Below are 20,449 nucleotides of genomic sequence, written 5' to 3' on the forward strand. Positions count from 1 at the left end.
CAGCGACCATCTTTACACAAGTGGGAACAATTTTATATAACAGGGAACATTTTTACACTACAGGGAATTTGTTTACACAGCAGAACGCACCTTCATGCATGTCTCTCTCTTCATCTCAGTCTCCGTTTCCCTGTCTGTCTACCTCCCTCTCTGTTTCTCTCGCAGTCTCGGTATTCCCTCAGTCTCTGCTTCGTGTTATTCGGTCTGTCTGTCTGTCTGTCTCTCTCTCTTTGGTTTCCGCAGTGTCTTTCTCTGTCCCTCCCTTTGTATGGCCAGAAAGACCCTCTCCGGTTTTTTCTGTGTCCTTTTGTGTCCGTCCCATTGTCGGTGGTGTAATACTGAGTGTCCTTGTGACATTGTGCAGCCAAGTGAGCCTGCAAACATGGGTGCTGCGGGGTCCGGGTCTCTGGGTGGTTTGAGGGCCATGCTATAGTTTTCAACACAGCCTGGATGCTGACATTCGTCTCGCTAACACACAGGCCTGTGAGGCATCGGAACCTAAGCACCAGCCGGGATCCCCCACCAGCCGAAAGCAGACTGGCGCAGCGGAAGCGTGCTGGGCCCATAACCCAGAGGTCGATGGATCGAAACCATCCTCTGCTAGTCGCATTCTTATTTACAGCAGCAATAAAATCCTCTATTGCTAGCAACAATCAAACGCACTTATTTTTATCACACTTTACTTACACCAACTTCCTGCTTGCAATAAACAACAGGGATAAATTATGAATGAAATTTACAATGGTTGTGTTCCAGCAAACGTCTATTTATTAGAGTTGCCCTGTGAACACGTAGCTTCTTCTGATCTACTGGGTTGCATCAGAAGTGAGTTTGCCGTCCACGAATTTAATTTCCTTTTGTTTCCCCTGGTATTTACAAGACCATGCCACATTTCAATCGCCAGGTACTAGTTTCAGATTCCGTAACGGCTGGATGTGGTAGCGTGGCCGAGCGGTCTAAGGCGCTGGATTTAGGCTCCAATCTCTTCGGGGGCGTGGGTTCGAATCCCACCGCTGCCAGATATTGCGACATTCCTGAATTTCGTCGCTTCACCAACAGCAGTAAACCGGGCAGGCATGCCGGTTTTGTGTCACCTTTTCCTTCAGTTGCTACATACAGGCAGATCCGATTCACAGAATTTCCACTGGTCCACAATTGGCCTGAACCCCGCACCGAACAGGACAAACACCGTCACCCAGCCAACTGAATTCAGGCCGTTCACTCACTCGTCTGCACATCTGCTGCCTCTCACTTATTCAGATATGCACCACTTTTACATTTTTCTTTCTTCCATTTCTTGCAATCTATCGACCGTGCTCCCCCATTGCTGTCACTCTCGCACCCACCATCTCTCCGTCGTTTCCCCGTTCGCCCTTCCAAACTTGCCGGTTGAACAGCACCTCCCATTCACTCGTGTGCTGCAATCCGATTAATTTAACACGAGTATCTTTTTTTCATTCTAACCTATCCAGACAGCGAAAGTTACATTAAGACATGGTTAAGAGAAGATGCATTCTGCAAAAGAAAGGTGTGGGGGAGGGGATCTGGACCCTGACTTCAGGATGAGAGTCAGATGTGTTTTTCATAGCATTAGTCTGAGGAAGATGTGATTAGGAGGGCACATTATTCCTATTGTTCTCTCCTCTTAGAATTATGCAAAATTTCAGGCTCAATGCGTTAGGTTTTTTATCACACTTTATGCTTTACTTACAGCAACTTCCTTCTTGCAATAAACACAAGAACCTGCAACACAACTTTCAAAACACTTTATTCGCACCAACAGAAGCTGCAAATGCTGCAAAGTTGCAGCAGCCTTGGCCTTCCCCTTTCTCTCAAAGCATTCCTGCAGCGCCGCGTTGCCAGCACCAGATGATGCTCTTGGCCTTTACACTACAGGGAATACCTCCACACAAAACGTACACCGTTACACAACACGGAGTACCTTCACACAACAGGAAACACATTACTCAATAGCGGACATCTTTACAAAGCACAAAAAACCTCTAAAAAGACAGGGAGAATATGTACACAACAGCGACCATCTTTACACAAGTGGGAACAATTTTATATAACAGGGAACATTTTTACACTACAGGGAATTTGTTTACACAGCAGAACGCACCTTCATGCATGTCTCTCTCTTCATCTCAGTCTCCGTTTCCCTGTCTGTCTACCTCCCTCTCTGTTTCTCTCGCAGTCTCGGTATTCCCTCAGTCTCTGCTTCGTGTTATTCGGTCTGTCTGTCTGTCTGTCTCTCTCTCTTTGGTTTCCGCAGTGTCTTTCTCTGTCCCTCCCTTTGTATGGCCAGAAAGACCCTCTCCGGTTTTTTCTGTGTCCTTTTGTGTCCGTCCCATTGTCGGTGGTGTAATACTGAGTGTCCTTGTGACATTGTGCAGCCAAGTGAGCCTGCAAACATGGGTGCTGCGGGGTCCGGGTCTCTGGGTGGTTTGAGGGCCATGCTATAGTTTTCAACACAGCCTGGATGCTGACATTCGTCTCGCTAACACACAGGCCTGTGAGGCATCGGAACCTAAGCACCAGCCGGGATCCCCCACCAGCCGAAAGCAGAGTGGCGCAGCGGAAGCGTGCTGGGCCCATAACCCAGAGGTCGATGGATCAAAACCATCCTCTGCTAGTCGCATTCTTATTTACAGCAGCAATAAAATCCTCTATTGCTAGCAACAATCAAACGCACTTATTTTTATCACACTTTACTTACACCAACTTCCTGCTTGCAATAAACAACAGGGATAAATTATGAATGAAATTTACAATGGTTGTGTTCCAGCAAACGTCTATTTATTAGAGTTGCCCTGTGAACACGTAGCTTCTTCTGATCTACTGGGTTGCATCAGAAGTGAGTTTGCCGTCCACGAATTTAATTTCCTTTTGTTTCCCCTGGTATTTACAAGACCATGCCACATTTCAATCGCCAGGTACTAGTTTCAGATTCCGTAACGGCTGGATGTGGTAGCGTGGCCGAGCGGTCTAAGGCGCTGGATTTAGGCTCCAGTCTCTTCGGGGGCGTGGGTTCGAATCCCACCGCTGCCAGATATTGCGACATTCCTAAATTTCGTCGCTTCACCAACAGCAGTAAAACGGGCAGGCATGACGGTTTTGTGTCACCTTTTCCTTCAGTTGCTACATACAGGCAGATCCGATTCACAGAATTTCCACTGGTCCACAATTGGCCTGAACCCCGCACCGAACAGGACAAACACCGTCACCCAGCCAACTGAATTCAGGCCGTTCACTCACTCGTCTGCACATCTGCTGCCTCTCACTTATTCAGATATGCACCACTTTTACATTTTTCTTTCTTCCATTTCTTGCAATCTATCGACCGTGCTCCCCCATTGCTGTCACTCTCGCACCCACCATCTCTCCGTCGTTTCCCCGTTCGCCCTTCCAAACTTGCCGGTTGAACAGCACCTCCCATTCACTCGTGTGCTGCAATCCGATTAATTTAACACGAGTATCTTTTTTTCATTCTAACCTATCCAGACAGCGAAAGTTACATTAAGACATGGTTAAGAGAAGATGCATTCTGCAAAAGAAAGGTGTGGGGGAGGGGATCTGGACCCTGACTTCAGGATGAGAGTCAGATGTGTTTTTCATAGCATTAGTCTGAGGAAGATGTGATTAGGAGGGCACATTATTCCTATTGTTCTCTCCTCTTAGAATTATGCAAAATTTCAGGCTCAATGCGTTAGGTTTTTTATCACACTTTATGCTTTACTTACAGCAACTTCCTTCTTGCAATAAACACAAGAACCTGCAACACAACTTTCAAAACACTTTATTCGCACCAACAGAAGCTGCAAATGCTGCAAAGTTGCAGCAGCCTTGGCCTTCCCCTTTCTCTCAAAGCATTCCTGCAGCGCCGCGTCGCCAGCACCAGATGATGCTCTTGGCCTTTACACTACAGGGAATACCTCCACACAAAACGTACACCGTTACACAACACGGAGTACCTTCACACAACAGGAAACACATTACTCAATAGCGGACATCTTTACAAAGCACAAAAAACCTCTAAAAAGACAGGGAGAATATGTACACAACAGCGACCATCTTTACACAAGTGGGAACAATTTTATATAACAGGGAACATTTTTACACTACAGGGAATTTGTTTACACAGCAGAACGCACCTTCATGCATGTCTCTCTCTTCATCTCAGTCTCCGTTTCCCTGTCTGTCTACCTCCCTCTCTGTTTCTCTCGCAGTCTCGGTATTCCCTCAGTCTCTGCTTCGTGTTATTCGGTCTGTCTGTCTGTCTGTCTCTCTCTCTTTGGTTTCCGCAGTGTCTTTCTCTGTCCCTCCCTTTGTATGGCCAGAAAGACCCTCTCCGGTTTTTTCTGTGTCCTTTTGTGTCCGTCCCATTGTCGGTGGTGTAATACTGAGTGTCCTTGTGACATTGTGCAGCCAAGTGAGCCTGCAAACATGGGTGCTGCGGGGTCCGGGTCTCTGGGTGGTTTGAGGGCCATGCTATAGTTTTCAACACACTGGATGCTGACATTCGTCTCGCTAACACACAGGCCTGTGAGGCATCGGAACCTAAGCACCAGCCGGGATCCCCCACCAGCCGAAAGCAGAGTGGCGCAGCGGAAGCGTGCTGGGCCCATAACCCAGAGGTCGATGGATCGAAACCATCCTCTGCTAGTCGCATTCTTATTTACAGCAGCAATAAAATCCTCTATTGCTAGCAACAATCAAACGCACTTATTTTTATCACACTTTACTTACACCAACTTCCTGCTTGCAATAAACAACAGGGATAAATTATGAATGAAATTTACAATGGTTGTGTTCCAGCAAACGTCTATTTATTAGAGTTGCCCTGTGAACACGTAGCTTCTTCTGATCTACTGGGTTGCATCAGAAGTGAGTTTGCCGTCCACGAATTTAATTTCCTTTTGTTTCCCCTGGTATTTACAAGACCGTGCCACATTTCAATCGCCAGGTACTAGTTTCAGATTGCGTAACGGCTGGATGTGGTAGCGTGGCCGAGCGGTCTAAGGCGCTGGATTTAGGCTCCAGTCTCTTCGGGGGCGTGGGTTCGAATCCCACCGCTGCCAGATATTGCGACATTCCTAAATTTCGTCGCTTCACCAACAGCAGTAAAACGGGCAGGCATGACGGTTTTGTGTCACCTTTTCCTTCAGTTGCTACATACAGGCAGATCCGATTCACAGAATTTCCACTGGTCCACAATTGGCCTGAACCCCGCACCGAACAGGACAAACACCGTCACCCAGCCAACTGAATTCAGGCCGTTCACTCACTCGTCTGCACATCTGCTGCCTCTCACTTATTCAGATATGCACCACTTTTACATTTTTCTTTCTTCCATTTCTTGCAATCTATCGACCGTGCTCCCCCATTGCTGTCACTCTCGCACCCACCATCTCTCCGTCGTTTCCCCGTTCGCCCTTCCAAACTTGCCGGTTGAACAGCACCTCCCATTCACTCGTGTGCTGCAATCCGATTAATTTAACACGAGTATCTTTTTTTCATTCTAACCTATCCAGACAGCGAAAGTTACATTAAGACATGGTTAAGAGAAGATGCATTCTGCAAAAGAAAGGTGTGGGGGAGGGGATCTGGACCCTGACTTCAGGATGAGAGTCAGATGTGTTTTTCATAGCATTAGTCTGAGGAAGATGTGATTAGGAGGGCACATTATTCCTATTGTTCTCTCCTCTTAGAATTATGCAAAATTTCAGGCTCAATGCGTTAGGTTTTTTATCACACTTTATGCTTTACTTACAGCAACTTCCTTCTTGCAATAAACACAAGAACCTGCAACACAACTTTCAAAACACTTTATTCGCACCAACAGAAGCTGCAAATGCTGCAAAGTTGCAGCAGCCTTGGCCTTCCCCTTTCTCTCAAAGCATTCCTGCAGCGCCGCGTCGCCAGCACCAGATGATGCTCTTGGCCTTTACACTACAGGGAATACCTCCACACAAAACGTACACCGTTACACAACACGGAGTACCTTCACACAACAGGAAACACATTACTCAATAGCGGACATCTTTACAAAGCACAAAAAACCTCTAAAAAGACAGGGAGAATATGTACACAACAGCGACCATCTTTACACAAGTGGGAACAATTTTATATAACAGGGAACATTTTTACACTACAGGGAATTTGTTTACACAGCAGAACGCACCTTCATGCATGTCTCTCTCTTCATCTCAGTCTCCGTTTCCCTGTCTGTCTACCTCCCTCTCTGTTTCTCTCGCAGTCTCGGTATTCCCTCAGTCTCTGCTTCGTGTTATTCGGTCTGTCTGTCTGTCTGTCTCTCTCTCTTTGGTTTCCGCAGTGTCTTTCTCTGTCCCTCCCTTTGTATGGCCAGAAAGACCCTCTCCGGTTTTTTCTGTGTCCTTTTGTGTCCGTCCCATTGTCGGTGGTGTAATACTGAGTGTCCTTGTGACATTGTGCAGCCAAGTGAGCCTGCAAACATGGGTGCTGCGGGGTCCGGGTCTCTGGGTGGTTTGAGGGCCATGCTATAGTTTTCAACACACTGGATGCTGACATTCGTCTCGCTAACACACAGGCCTGTGAGGCATCGGAACCTAAGCACCAGCCGGGATCCCCCACCAGCCGAAAGCAGAGTGGCGCAGCGGAAGCGTGCTGGGCCCATAACCCAGAGGTCGATGGATCGAAACCATCCTCTGCTAGTCGCATTCTTATTTACAGCAGCAATAAAATCCTCTATTGCTAGCAACAATCAAACGCACTTATTTTTATCACACTTTACTTACACCAACTTCCTGCTTGCAATAAACAACAGGGATAAATTATGAATGAAATTTACAATGGTTGTGTTCCAGCAAACGTCTATTTATTAGAGTTGCCCTGTGAACACGTAGCTTCTTCTGATCTACTGGGTTGCATCAGAAGTGAGTTTGCCGTCCACGAATTTAATTTCCTTTTGTTTCCCCTGGTATTTACAAGACCGTGCCACATTTCAATCGCCAGGTACTAGTTTCAGATTGCGTAACGGCTGGATGTGGTAGCGTGGCCGAGCGGTCTAAGGCGCTGGATTTAGGCTCCAGTCTCTTCGGGGGCGTGGGTTCGAATCCCACCGCTGCCAGATATTGCGACATTCCTAAATTTCGTCGCTTCACCAACAGCAGTAAAACGGGCAGGCATGACGGTTTTGTGTCACCTTTTCCTTCAGTTGCTACATACAGGCAGATCCGATTCACAGAATTTCCACTGGTCCACAATTGGCCTGAACCCCGCACCGAACAGGACAAACACCGTCACCCAGCCAACTGAATTCAGGCCGTTCACTCACTCGTCTGCACATCTGCTGCCTCTCACTTATTCAGATATGCACCACTTTTACATTTTTCTTTCTTCCATTTCTTGCAATCTATCGACCGTGCTCCCCCATTGCTGTCACTCTCGCACCCACCATCTCTCCGTCGTTTCCCCGTTCGCCCTTCCAAACTTGCCGGTTGAACAGCACCTCCCATTCACTCGTGTGCTGCAATCCGATTAATTTAACACGAGTATCTTTTTTTCATTCTAACCTATCCAGACAGCGGAAGTTACATTAAGACATGGTTAAGAGAAGATGCATTCTGCAAAAGAAAGGTGTGGGGGAGGGGATCTGGACCCTGACTTCAGGATGAGAGTCAGATGTGTTTTTCATAGCAATAGTCTGAGGAAGCTGTGATTAGGAGGGCACATTATTCCTATTGTTCTCTCCTCTTAGAATTATGCAAAATTTCAGGCTCAATGCGTTAGGTTTTTTATCACACTTTATGCTTTACTTACAGCAACTTCCTTCTTGCAATAAACACAAGAACCTGCAACACAACTTTCAAAACACTTTATTCGCACCAACAGAAGCTGCAAATGCTGCAAAGTTGCAGCAGCCTTGGCCTTCCCCTTTCTCTCAAAGCATTCCTGCAGCGCCGCGTCGCCAGCACCAGATGATGCTCTTGGCCTTTACACTACAGGGAATACCTCCACACAAAACGTACACCGTTACACAACACGGAGTACCTTCACACAACAGGAAACACATTACTCAATAGCGGACATCTTTACAAAGCACAAAAAACCTCTAAAAAGACAGGGAGAATATGTACACAACAGCGACCATCTTTACACAAGTGGGAACAATTTTATATAACAGGGAACATTTTTACACTACAGGGAATTTGTTTACACAGCAGAACGCACCTTCATGCATGTCTCTCTCTTCATCTCAGTCTCCGTTTCCCTGTCTGTCTACCTCCCTCTCTGTTTCTCTCGCAGTCTCGGTATTCCCTCAGTCTCTGCTTCGTGTTATTCGGTCTGTCTGTCTGTCTGTCTCTCTCTCTTTGGTTTCCGCAGTGTCTTTCTCTGTCCCTCCCTTTGTATGGCCAGAAAGACCCTCTCCGGTTTTTTCTGTGTCCTTTTGTGTCCGTCCCATTGTCGGTGGTGTAATACTGAGTGTCCTTGTGACATTGTGCAGCCAAGTGAGCCTGCAAACATGGGTGCTGCGGGGTCCGGGTCTCTGGGTGGTTTGAGGGCCATGCTATAGTTTTCAACACACTGGATGCTGACATTCGTCTCGCTAACACACAGGCCTGTGAGGCATCGGAACCTAAGCACCAGCCGGGATCCCCCACCAGCCGAAAGCAGAGTGGCGCAGCGGAAGCGTGCTGGGCCCATAACCCAGAGGTCGATGGATCGAAACCATCCTCTGCTAGTCGCATTCTTATTTACAGCAGCAATAAAATCCTCTATTGCTAGCAACAATCAAACGCACTTATTTTTATCACACTTTACTTACACCAACTTCCTGCTTGCAATAAACAACAGGGATAAATTATGAATGAAATTTACAATGGTTGTGTTCCAGCAAACGTCTATTTATTAGAGTTGCCCTGTGAACACGTAGCTTCTTCTGATCTACTGGGTTGCATCAGAAGTGAGTTTGCCGTCCACGAATTTAATTTCCTTTTGTTTCCCCTGGTATTTACAAGACCGTGCCACATTTCAATCGCCAGGTACTAGTTTCAGATTGCGTAACGGCTGGATGTGGTAGCGTGGCCGAGCGGTCTAAGGCGCTGGATTTAGGCTCCAGTCTCTTCGGGGGCGTGGGTTCGAATCCCACCGCTGCCAGATATTGCGACATTCCTAAATTTCGTCGCTTCACCAACAGCAGTAAAACGGGCAGGCATGACGGTTTTGTGTCACCTTTTCCTTCAGTTGCTACATACAGGCAGATCCGATTCACAGAATTTCCACTGGTCCACAATTGGCCTGAACCCCGCACCGAACAGGACAAACACCGTCACCCAGCCAACTGAATTCAGGCCGTTCACTCACTCGTCTGCACATCTGCTGCCTCTCACTTATTCAGATATGCACCACTTTTACATTTTTCTTTCTTCCATTTCTTGCAATCTATCGACCGTGCTCCCCCATTGCTGTCACTCTCGCACCCACCATCTCTCCGTCGTTTCCCCGTTCGCCCTTCCAAACTTGCCGGTTGAACAGCACCTCCCATTCACTCGTGTGCTGCAATCCGATTAATTTAACACGAGTATCTTTTTTTCATTCTAACCTATCCAGACAGCGGAAGTTACATTAAGACATGGTTAAGAGAAGATGCATTCTGCAAAAGAAAGGTGTGGGGGAGGGGATCTGGACCCTGACTTCAGGATGAGAGTCAGATGTGTTTTTCATAGCAATAGTCTGAGGAAGCTGTGATTAGGAGGGCACATTATTCCTATTGTTCTCTCCTCTTAGAATTATGCAAAATTTCAGGCTCAATGCGTTAGGTTTTTTATCACACTTTATGCTTTACTTACAGCAACTTCCTTCTTGCAATAAACACAAGAACCTGCAACACAACTTTCAAAACACTTTATTCGCACCAACAGAAGCTGCAAATGCTGCAAAGTTGCAGCAGCCTTGGCCTTCCCCTTTCTCTCAAAGCATTCCTGCAGCGCCGCGTCGCCAGCACCAGATGATGCTCTTGGCCTTTACACTACAGGGAATACCTCCACACAAAACGTACACCGTTACACAACACGGAGTACCTTCACACAACAGGAAACACATTACTCAATAGCGGACATCTTTACAAAGCACAAAAAACCTCTAAAAAGACAGGGAGAATATGTACACAACAGCGACCATCTTTACACAAGTGGGAACAATTTTATATAACAGGGAACATTTTTACACTACAGGGAATTTGTTTACACAGCAGAACGCACCTTCATGCATGTCTCTCTCTTCATCTCAGTCTCCGTTTCCCTGTCTGTCTACCTCCCTCTCTGTTTCTCTCGCAGTCTCGGTATTCCCTCAGTCTCTGCTTCGTGTTATTCGGTCTGTCTGTCTGTCTGTCTCTCTCTCTTTGGTTTCCGCAGTGTCTTTCTCTGTCCCTCCCTTTGTATGGCCAGAAAGACCCTCTCCGGTTTTTTCTGTGTCCTTTTGTGTCCGTCCCATTGTCGGTGGTGTAATACTGAGTGTCCTTGTGACATTGTGCAGCCAAGTGAGCCTGCAAACATGGGTGCTGCGGGGTCCGGGTCTCTGGGTGGTTTGAGGGCCATGCTATAGTTTTCAACACAGCCTGGATGCTGACATTCGTCTCGCTAACACACAGGCCTGTGAGGCATCGGAACCTAAGCACCAGCCGGGATCCCCCACCAGCCGAAAGCAGAGTGGCGCAGCGGAAGCGTGCTGGGCCCATAACCCAGAGGTCGATGGATCGAAACCATCCTCTGCTAGTCGCATTCTTATTTACAGCAGCAATAAAATCCTCTATTGCTAGCAACAATCAAACGCACTTATTTTTATCACACTTTACTTACACCAACTTCCTGCTTGCAATAAACAACAGGGATAAATTATGAATGAAATTTACAATGGTTGTGTTCCAGCAAACGTCTATTTATTAGAGTTGCCCTGTGAACACGTAGCTTCTTCTGATCTACTGGGTTGCATCAGAAGTGAGTTTGCCGTCCACGAATTTAATTTCCTTTTGTTTCCCCTGGTATTTACAAGACCGTGCCACATTTCAATCGCCAGGTACTAGTTTCAGATTGCGTAACGGCTGAATGTGGTAGCGTGGCCGAGCGGTCTAAGGCGCTGGATTTAGGCTCCAGTCTCTTCGGGGACGTGGGTTCGAATCCCACCGCTGCCAGATATTGCGACATTCCTAAATTTCGTCGCTTCACCAACAGCAGTAAAACGGGCAGGCATGACGGTTTTGTGTCACCTTTTCCTTCAGTTGCTACATACAGGCAGATCCGATTCACAGAATTTCCACTGGTCCACAATTGGCCTGAACCCCGCACCGAACAGGACAAACACCGTCACCCAGCCAACTGAATTCAGGCCGTTCACTCACTCGTCTGCGCATCTGCTGCCTCTCACTTATTCAGATATGCACCACTTTTACATTTTTCTTTCTTCCATTTCTTGCAATCTATGGACCGTGCTCCCCCATTGCTGTCACTCTCGCACCCACCATCTCTCCGTCGTTTCCCCGTTCGCCCTTCCAAACTTACCGGTTGAACAGCACCTCCCATTCACTCGTGTGCTGCAATCCGATTAATTTAACACGAGTATCTTTTTTTCATTCTAACCTATCCAGACAGCGAAAGTTACATTAAGACATGGTTAAGAGAAGATGCATTCTGCAAAAGAAAAGTGTGGGGGAGGGGATCTGGACCCTGACTTCAGGATGAGAGTCAGATGTGTTTTTCATAGCAATAGTCTGAGGAAGATGTGATTAGGAGGGCACATTATTCCTATTGTTCTCTCCTCTTAGAATTATGCAAAATTTCAGGCTCAATGCGTTAGGTTTTTTATCACACTTTATGCTTTACTTACAGCAACTTCCTTCTTGCAATAAACACAAGAACCTGCAACACAACTTTCAAAACACTTTATTCGCACCAACAGAAGCTGCAAATGCTGCAAAGTTGCAGCAGCCTTGGCCTTCCCCTTTCTCTCAAAGCATTCCTGCAGCGCCGCGTCGCCAGCACCAGATGATGCTCTTGGCCTTTACACTACAGGGAATACCTCCACACAAAACGTACACCGTTACACAACACGGAGTACCTTCACACAACAGGAAACACATTACTCAATAGCGGACATCTTTACAAAGCACAAAAAACCTCTAAAAAGACAGGGAGAATATGTACACAACAGCGACCATCTTTACACAAGTGGGAACAATTTTATATAACAGGGAACATTTTTACACTACAGGGAATTTGTTTACACAGCAGAACGCACCTTCATGCATGTCTCTCTCTTCATCTCAGTCTCCGTTTCCCTGTCTGTCTACCTCCCTCTCTGTTTCTCTCGCAGTCTCGGTTTTCCCTCAGTCTCTGTCTCTGCTTCGTGTTATTCGGTCTGTCTGTCTGTCTGTCTCTCTCTCTTTGGTTTCCGCAGTGTCTTTCTCTGTCCCTCCCTTTGTATGGCCAGAAAGACCCTCTCCGTTTTTTTCTGTGTCCTTTTGTGTCCGTCCCATTGTCGGTGGTGTAATACTGAGTGTCCTTGTGACATTGTGCAGCCAAGTGAGCCTGCAAACACGGGTGCTGCGGGGTCCGGGTCTCTGGGTGGTTTGAGGGCCATGCTATAGTTTTCAACACAGCTTGGATGCTGACATTCGTCTCGCTAACACACAGGCCTGTGAGGCATCAGAACCTAAGCACCAGCCGGGATCCCACACCAGCCGAAAGCAGAGTGGCGCAGCGGAAGCGTGCTGGGCCCATAACCCAGAGGTCGATGGATCGAAACCATTCTCTGCTAGTCGCATTCTTATTTACACCAGCAATAAAATCCTCTATTGCTAGCAACAATCAAACGCACTTATTTATATCACACTTTACTTACACCAACTTCCTGCTTGCAATACACAACAGGGATAAATTATGAATGAAATTTACAATGGTTGTGTTCCAGCAAACGTCTATTTATTAGAGTTGCCCTGTGAACACGTAGCTTCTTCTGATCTACTGGGTTGCATCAGAAGTGAGTTTGCCGTCCACGAATTTAATTTCCTTTTGTTTCCCCTGATATTTACAAGACCATGCCACATTTCAATCACCAGGTACTAGTTTCAGATTGTGTAAGGGCTGGATGTGGTAGCGTGGCCGAGCGGTCTAAGGCGCTGGATTTAGGCTCCAGTCTCTTCGGGGGCGTGGGTTCGAATCCCACCGCTGCCAGATATTGCGACATTTCTAAATTTCGTCGCTTCACCAACAGCAGTAAACCGGGCAGGCATGCCGGTTTTGTGTCACCTTTTCCTTCAGTTGCTACATGCAGGCAGATCCGATTCGCAGAATTTCCACTGGTCCACAATTGGCCTGAACCCCGCACCGAACAGTACAAACACCGTTCACTCACTCGTCTGCACACCTGCTGCCTCTCACTTATTCAGATATGCACCACTTTTACATTTTTCTTTCTTCCATTTCTTGCAATCTATGGACCGTGCTCCCCCATTGCTGTCACTCTCGCACCCACCATCTCTCCGTCGTTTCCCCGTTCGCCCTTCCAAACTTACCGGTTGAACAGCACCTCCCATTCACTCGTGTGCTGCAATCCGATTAATTTAACACGAGTATCTTTTTTTCATTCTAACCTATCCAGACAGCGAAAGTTACATTAAGACATGGTTAAGAGAAGATGCATTCTGCAAAAGAAAAGTGTGGGGGAGGGGATCTGGACCCTGACTTCAGGATGAGAGTCAGATGTGTTTTTCATAGCAATAGTCTGAGGAAGATGTGATTAGGAGGGCACATTATTCCTATTGTTCTCTCCTCTTAGAATTATGCAAAATTTCAGGCTCAATGCGTTAGGTTTTTTATCACACTTTATGCTTTACTTACAGCAACTTCCTTCTTGCAATAAACACAAGAACCTGCAACACAACTTTCAAAACACTTTATTCGCACCAACAGAAGCTGCAAATGCTGCAAAGTTGCAGCAGCCTTGGCCTTCCCCTTTCTCTCAAAGCATTCCTGCAGCGCCGCGTCGCCAGCACCAGATGATGCTCTTGGCCTTTACACTACAGGGAATACCTCCACACAAAACGTACACCGTTACACAACACGGAGTACCTTCACACAACAGGAAACACATTACTCAATAGCGGACATCTTTACAAAGCACAAAAAACCTCTAAAAAGACAGGGAGAATATGTACACAACAGCGACCATCTTTACACAAGTGGGAACAATTTTATATAACAGGGAACATTTTTACACTACAGGGAATTTGTTTACACAGCAGAACGCACCTTCATGCATGTCTCTCTCTTCATCTCAGTCTCCGTTTCCCTGTCTGTCTACCTCCCTCTCTGTTTCTCTCGCAGTCTCGGTTTTCCCTCAGTCTCTGTCTCTGCTTCGTGTTATTCGGTCTGTCTGTCTGTCTGTCTCTCTCTCTTTGGTTTCCGCAGTGTCTTTCTCTGTCCCTCCCTTTGTATGGCCAGAAAGACCCTCTCCGTTTTTTTCTGTGTCCTTTTGTGTCCGTCCCATTGTCGGTGGTGTAATACTGAGTGTCCTTGTGACATTGTGCAGCCAAGTGAGCCTGCAAACACGGGTGCTGCGGGGTCCGGGTCTCTGGGTGGTTTGAGGGCCATGCTATAGTTTTCAACACAGCTTGGATGCTGACATTCGTCTCGCTAACACACAGGCCTGTGAGGCATCAGAACCTAAGCACCAGCCGGGATCCCACACCAGCCGAAAGCAGAGTGGCGCAGCGGAAGCGTGCTGGGCCCATAACCCAGAGGTCGATGGATCGAAACCATTCTCTGCTAGTCGCATTCTTATTTACACCAGCAATAAAATCCTCTATTGCTAGCAACAATCAAACGCACTTATTTATATCACACTTTACTTACACCAACTTCCTGCTTGCAATACACAACAGGGATAAATTATGAATGAAATTTACAATGGTTGTGTTCCAGCAAACGTCTATTTATTAGAGTTGCCCTGTGAACACGTAGCTTCTTCTGATCTACTGGGTTGCATCAGAAGTGAGTTTGCCGTCCACGAATTTAATTTCCTTTTGTTTCCCCTGATATTTACAAGACCATGCCACATTTCAATCACCAGGTACTAGTTTCAGATTGTGTAATGGCTGGATGTGGTAGCGTGGCCGAGCGGTCTAAGGCGCTGGATTTAGGCTCCAGTCTCTTCGGGGGCGTGGGTTCGAATCCCACCGCTGCCAGATATTGCGACATTTCTAAATTTCGTCGCTTCACCAACAGCAGTAAACCGGGCAGGCATGCCGGTTTTGTGTCACCTTTTCCTTCAGTTGCTACATGCAGGCAGATCCGATTCGCAGAATTTCCACTGGTCCACAATTGGCCTGAACCCCGCACCGAACAGTACAAACACCGTTCACTCACTCGTCTGCACACCTGCTGCCTCTCACTTATTCAGATATGCACCACTTTTACATTTTTCTTTCTTCCATTTCTTGCAATCTATGGACCGTGCTCCCCCATTGCTGTCACTCTCGCACCCACCATCTCTCCGTCGTTTCCCCGTTCGCCCTTCCAAACTTACCGGTTGAACAGCACCTCCCATTCACTCGTGTGCTGCAATCCGATTAATTTAACACGAGTATCTTTTTTTCATTCTAACCTATCCAGACAGCGAAAGTTACATTAAGACATGGTTAAGAGAAGATGCATTCTGCAAAAGAAAAGTGTGGGGGAGGGGATCTGGACCCTGACTTCAGGATGAGAGTCAGATGTGTTTTTCATAGCAATAGTCTGAGGAAGATGTGATTAGGAGGGCACATTATTCCTATTGTTCTCTCCTCTTAGAATTATGCAAAATTTCAGGCTCAATGCGTTAGGTTTTTTATCACACTTTATGCTTTACTTACAGCAACTTCCTTCTTGCAATAAACACAAGAACCTGCAACACAACTTTCAAAACACTTTATTCGCACCAACAGAAGCTGCAAATGCTGCAAAGTTGCAGCAGCCTTGGCCTTCCCCTTTCTCTCAAAGCATTCCTGCAGCGCCGCGTCGCCAGCACCAGATGATGCTCTTGGCCTTTACACTACAGGGAATACCTCCACACAAAACGTACACCGTTACACAACACGGAGTACCTTCACACAACAGGAAACACATTACTCAATAGCGGACATCTTTACAAAGCACAAAAAACCTCTAAAAAGACAGGGAGAATATGTACACAACAGCGACCATCTTTACACAAGTGGGAACAATTTTATATAACAGGGAACATTTTTACACTACAGGGAATTTGTTTACACAGCAGAACGCACCTTCATGCATGTCTCTCTCTTCATCTCAGTCTCCGTTTCCCTGTCTGTCTACCTCCCTCTCTGTTTCTCTCGCAGTCTCGGTTTTCCCTCAGTCTCTGTCTCTGCTTCGTGTTATTCGGTCTGTCTGTCTGTCTGTCTCTCTCTCTTTGGTTTCCGCAGTGTCTTTCTCTGTCCCTCCCTTTGTATGGCCAGAAAGACCCTCTCCGTTTTTTTCTGTGTCCTTTTGTGTCCGTCCCATTGTCGGTGGTGTAATACTGAGTGTCCTTGTGACATTGTGCAGCCAAGTGAGCCTGCAAACACGGGTGCTGCGGGGTCCGGGTCTCTGGGTGGTTTGAGGGCCATGCTATAGTTTTCAACACAGCTTGGATGCTGACATTCGTCTCGCTAACACACAGGCCTGTGAGGCATCAGAACCTAAGCACCAGCCGGGATCCCACACCAGCCGAAAGCAGAGTGGCGCAGCGGAAGCGTGCTGGGCCCATAACCCAGAGGTCGATGGATCGAAACCATTCTCTGCTAGTCGCATTCTTATTTACACCAGCAATAAAATCCTCTATTGCTAGCAACAATCAAACGCACTTATTTATATCACACTTTACTTACACCAACTTCCTGCTTGCAATACACAACAGGGATAAATTATGAATGAAATTTACAATGGTTGTGTTCCAGCAAACGTCTATTTATTAGAGTTGCCCTGTGAACACGTAGCTTCTTCTGATCTACTGGGTTGCATCAGAAGTGAGTTTGCCGTCCACGAATTTAATTTCCTTTTGTTTCCCCTGATATTTACAAGACCATGCCACATTTCAATCACCAGGTACTAGTTTCAGATTGTGTAATGGCTGGATGTGGTAGCGTGGCCGAGCGGTCTAAGGCGCTGGATTTAGGCTCCAGTCTCTTCGGGGGCGTGGGTTCGAATCCCACCGCTGCCAGATATTGCGACATTTCTAAATTTCGTCGCTTCACCAACAGCAGTAAACCGGGCAGGCATGCCGGTTTTGTGTCACCTTTTCCTTCAGTTGCTACATGCAGGCAGATCCGATTCGCAGAATTTCCACTGGTCCACAATTGGCCTGAACCCCGCACCGAACAGTACAAACACCGTTCACTCACTCGTCTGCACACCTGCTGCCTCTCACTTATTCAGATATGCACCACTTTTACATTTTTCTTTCTTCCATTTCTTGCAATCTATGGACCGTGCTCCCCCATTGCTGTCACTCTCGCACCCACCATCTCTCCGTCGTTTCCCCGTTCGCCCTTCCAAACTTACCGGTTGAACAGCACCTCCCATTCACTCGTGTGCTGCAATCCGATTAATTTAACACGAGTATCTTTTTTTCATTCTAACCTATCCAGACAGCGAAAGTTACATTAAGACATGGTTAAGAGAAGATGCATTCTGCAAAAGAAAAGTGTGGGGGAGGGGATCTGGACCCTGACTTCAGGATGAGAGTCAGATGTGTTTTTCATAGCAATAGTCTGAGGAAGATGTGATTAGGAGGGCACATTATTCCTATTGTTCTCTCCTCTTAGAATTATGCAAAATTTCAGGCTCAATGCGTTAGGTTTTTTATCACACTTTATGCTTTACTTACAGCAACTTCCTTCTTGCAATAAACACAAGAACCTGCAACACAACTTTCAAAACACTTTATTCGCACCAACAGAAGCTGCAAATGCTGCAAAGTTGCAGCAGCCTTGGCCTTCCCCTTTCTCTCAAAGCATTCCTGCAGCGCCGCGTCGCCAGCACCAGATGATGCTCTTGGCCTTTACACTACAGGGAATACCTCCACACAAAACGTACACCGTTACACAACACGGAGTACCTTCACACAACAGGAAACACATTACTCAATAGCGGACATCTTTACAAAGCACAAAAAACCTCTAAAAAGACAGGGAGAATATGTACACAACAGCGACCATCTTTACACAAGTGGGAACAATTTTATATAACAGGGAACATTTTTACACTACAGGGAATTTGTTTACACAGCAGAACGCACCTTCATGCATGTCTCTCTCTTCATCTCAGTCTCCGTTTCCCTGTCTGTCTACCTCCCTCTCTGTTTCTCTCGCAGTCTCGGTTTTCCCTCAGTCTCTGTCTCTGCTTCGTGTTATTCGGTCTGTCTGTCTGTCTGTCTCTCTCTCTTTGGTTTCCGCAGTGTCTTTCTCTGTCCCTCCCTTTGTATGGCCAGAAAGACCCTCTCCGTTTTTTTCTGTGTCCTTTTGTGTCCGTCCCATTGTCGGTGGTGTAATACTGAGTGTCCTTGTGACATTGTGCAGCCAAGTGAGCCTGCAAACACGGGTGCTGCGGGGTCCGGGTCTCTGGGTGGTTTGAGGGCCATGCTATAGTTTTCAACACAGCTTGGATGCTGACATTCGTCTCGCTAACACACAGGCCTGTGAGGCATCAGAACCTAAGCACCAGCCGGGATCCCACACCAGCCGAAAGCAGAGTGGCGCAGCGGAAGCGTGCTGGGCCCATAACCCAGAGGTCGATGGATCGAAACCATTCTCTGCTAGTCGCATTCTTATTTACACCAGCAATAAAATCCTCTATTGCTAGCAACAATCAAACGCACTTATTTATATCACACTTTACTTACACCAACTTCCTGCTTGCAATACACAACAGGGATAAATTATGAATGAAATTTACAATGGTTGTGTTCCAGCAAACGTCTATTTATTAGAGTTGCCCTGTGAACACGTAGCTTCTTCTGATCTACTGGGTTGCATCAGAAGTGAGTTTGCCGTCCACGAATTTAATTTCCTTTTGTTTCCCCTGATATTTACAAGACCATGCCACATTTCAATCACCAGGTACTAGTTTCAGATTGTGTAATGGCTGGATGTGGTAGCGTGGCCGAGCGGTCTAAGGCGCTGGATTTAGGCTCCAGTCTCTTCGGGGGCGTGGGTTCGAATCCCACCGCTGCCAGATATTGCGACATTTCTAAATTTCGTCGCTTCACCAACAGCAGTAAACCGGGCAGGCATGCCGGTTTTGTGTCACCTTTTCCTTCAGTTGCTACATGCAGGCAGATCCGATTCGCAGAATTTCCACTGGTCCACAATTGGCCTGAACCCCGCACCGAACAGTACAAACACCGTTCACTCACTCGTCTGCACACCTGCTGCCTCTCACTTATTCAGATATGCACCACTTTTACATTTTTCTTTCTTCCATTTCTTGCAATCTATGGACCGTGCTCCCCCATTGCTGTCACTCTCGCACCCACCATCTCTCCGTCGTTTCCCCGTTCGCCCTTCCAAACTTACCGGTTGAACAGCACCTCCCATTCACTCGTGTGCTGCAATCCGATTAATTTAACACGAGTATCTTTTTTTCATTCTAACCTATCCAGACAGCGAAAGTTACATTAAGACATGGTTAAGAGAAGATGCATTCTGCAAAAGAAAAGTGTGGGGGAGGGGATCTGGACCCTGACTTCAGGATGAGAGTCAGATGTGTTTTTCATAGCAATAGTCTGAGGAAGATGTGATTAGGAGGGCACATTATTCCTATTGTTCTCTCCTCTTAGAATTATGCAAAATTTCAGGCTCAATGCGTTAGGTTTTTTATCACACTTTATGCTTTACTTACAGCAACTTCCTTCTTGCAATAAACACAAGAACCTGCAACACAACTTTCAAAACACTTTATTCGCACCAACAGAAGCTGCAAATGCTGCAAAGTTGCAGCAGCCTTGGCCTTCCCCTTTCTCTCAAAGCATTCCTGCAGCGCCGCGTCGCCAGCACCAGATGATGCTCTTGGCCTTTACACTACAGGGAATACCTCCACACAAAACGTACACCGTTACACAACACGGAGTACCTTCACACAACAGGAAACACATTACTCAATAGCGGACATCTTTACAAAGCACAAAAAACCTCTAAAAAGACAGGGAGAATATGTACACAACAGCGACCATCTTTACACAAGTGGGAACAATTTTATATAACAGGGAACATTTTTACACTACAGGGAATTTGTTTACACAGCAGAACGCACCTTCATGCATGTCTCTCTCTTCATCTCAGTCTCCGTTTCCCTGTCTGTCTACCTCCCTCTCTGTTTCTCTCGCAGTCTCGGTTTTCCCTCAGTCTCTGTCTCTGCTTCGTGTTATTCGGTCTGTC

The 20,449-nt window shown here is 46.7% G+C and overlaps 10 non-coding genes across 10 annotated transcripts; all 10 read left to right on the plus strand.

Moving 5' to 3' along the window:
• Positions 1-937: 937 nt before the first annotated feature.
• On the plus strand, positions 938-1,019 carry trnal-uag (transfer RNA leucine (anticodon UAG)). The gene has a single exon. It is a non-coding gene; the product is annotated as a tRNA-Leu (tRNA).
• A 1,950-nt stretch (positions 1,020-2,969) lies between these two features.
• On the plus strand, positions 2,970-3,051 carry trnal-uag (transfer RNA leucine (anticodon UAG)). Its single transcript has one exon. It is a non-coding gene; the product is annotated as a tRNA-Leu (tRNA).
• Positions 3,052-4,999: 1,948 nt separating this feature from the next.
• On the plus strand, positions 5,000-5,081 carry trnal-uag (transfer RNA leucine (anticodon UAG)). The gene has a single exon. It is a non-coding gene; the product is annotated as a tRNA-Leu (tRNA).
• Positions 5,082-7,029: 1,948 nt separating this feature from the next.
• trnal-uag (transfer RNA leucine (anticodon UAG)) lies at positions 7,030-7,111 on the plus strand. Its single transcript has one exon. It is a non-coding gene; the product is annotated as a tRNA-Leu (tRNA).
• Positions 7,112-9,059: 1,948 nt separating this feature from the next.
• Positions 9,060-9,141, plus strand: trnal-uag (transfer RNA leucine (anticodon UAG)). Its single transcript has one exon. It is a non-coding gene; the product is annotated as a tRNA-Leu (tRNA).
• Positions 9,142-11,091: 1,950 nt separating this feature from the next.
• On the plus strand, positions 11,092-11,173 carry trnal-uag (transfer RNA leucine (anticodon UAG)). The gene has a single exon. It is a non-coding gene; the product is annotated as a tRNA-Leu (tRNA).
• Positions 11,174-13,129: 1,956 nt separating this feature from the next.
• Positions 13,130-13,211, plus strand: trnal-uag (transfer RNA leucine (anticodon UAG)). The gene has a single exon. It is a non-coding gene; the product is annotated as a tRNA-Leu (tRNA).
• A 1,930-nt stretch (positions 13,212-15,141) lies between these two features.
• Positions 15,142-15,223, plus strand: trnal-uag (transfer RNA leucine (anticodon UAG)). Its single transcript has one exon. It is a non-coding gene; the product is annotated as a tRNA-Leu (tRNA).
• Positions 15,224-17,153: 1,930 nt separating this feature from the next.
• Positions 17,154-17,235, plus strand: trnal-uag (transfer RNA leucine (anticodon UAG)). The gene has a single exon. It is a non-coding gene; the product is annotated as a tRNA-Leu (tRNA).
• A 1,930-nt stretch (positions 17,236-19,165) lies between these two features.
• Positions 19,166-19,247, plus strand: trnal-uag (transfer RNA leucine (anticodon UAG)). Its single transcript has one exon. It is a non-coding gene; the product is annotated as a tRNA-Leu (tRNA).
• The last annotated feature ends 1,202 nt before the right edge of the window (positions 19,248-20,449 follow it).

Source organism: Somniosus microcephalus, unplaced genomic scaffold (assembly GCF_052327205.1).
Source record: "Somniosus microcephalus isolate GS21.2 unplaced genomic scaffold, FLI_Smic_1.0 scaffold1795, whole genome shotgun sequence".
Classification (NCBI taxonomy): domain Eukaryota; kingdom Metazoa; phylum Chordata; class Chondrichthyes; order Squaliformes; family Somniosidae; genus Somniosus; species Somniosus microcephalus.